The 849-nt window shown below is 43.9% G+C and overlaps 1 non-coding gene across 1 annotated transcript; it reads left to right on the top strand.

Annotated features, from left to right (window-relative positions):
* The first annotated feature begins 467 nt into the window (after positions 1-467).
* On the top strand, positions 468-540 carry trnak-cuu. The gene has a single exon. It is a non-coding gene; the product is annotated as a tRNA-Lys (tRNA).
* The last annotated feature ends 309 nt before the right edge of the window (positions 541-849 follow it).

Below are 849 nucleotides of genomic sequence, written 5' to 3'. Positions count from 1 at the left end.
ACTCAGTTTAAGGACAATTAGGAATGGGCAACCAAGCTAGTTTGCCCGTGACACTAGCATGCCATAAAGAACAGAGAAAATCAAAGGGCTGTTTCCAGTGCCGGTTTCCAAGGAATCGGTACTGGGCCCTTCACTCCTGGTTTACATCATTGATTTGAAATTAAATGTAGGAACATGAAGAAGAAGTTTACCTGTGACACAAAAATGATTGAACACTTGAGGAATAAGGAAGAAAGCTAGAGGGAAAACAAGGCAAAGGATTACATGATAAATGGCAGGACAGGACTAGGTAGGCCAGAGCTAGATTCCTGTGCACAGGAAGATTGCACCAGAGAGAGCAGAGGGGATTTAAGAACATCAGCCAGAAATTGACAATGTTTGCTCTGAGGAAAGTTTGGATAAACTGGAGCTGTTTTCTTTGGAACAGAAAAGACTGAGGGGAGACCAAAATTAAATTTTGAAAAGCAGCCCAGCTAGCTCAGTCGGTAGAGCATGGGACTCTTAATCCCAGGGCCGTGGGTTCAAGACCCACTTTGGGCGCTTCAGCTTCTTTAATCTGAGAATATTGAGTTGAGCTGAACTGTTTATGGTAGCACTGTTGCGCCAGGGTGCTGGGTTCAATTCCCACTGGGGACACTGTCTGCGCAGTCTACATGTTCTCCCAGTGTCTGTTTGGGTTTCCTCCGACAAGTCCTGAAAGACATGCTTGTTAGGTGAATTGGAAATCTGAATTCTCCCTCTGTGTACCCGAATAGGTGCCAAAGTGTGGTGACTAGGGGATTTTCACAGTAACTTCATTGCAGTGTTAATGTAAGCCTACTTGTGACAATAATTAAGATTATTCTAAAT

This window comes from Scyliorhinus canicula, unplaced genomic scaffold, assembly GCF_902713615.1.
Source record: "Scyliorhinus canicula unplaced genomic scaffold, sScyCan1.1, whole genome shotgun sequence".
Lineage (NCBI taxonomy): Eukaryota > Metazoa > Chordata > Chondrichthyes > Carcharhiniformes > Scyliorhinidae > Scyliorhinus > Scyliorhinus canicula.
This window is presented reverse-complemented; position numbering and strand designations above follow the sequence as displayed.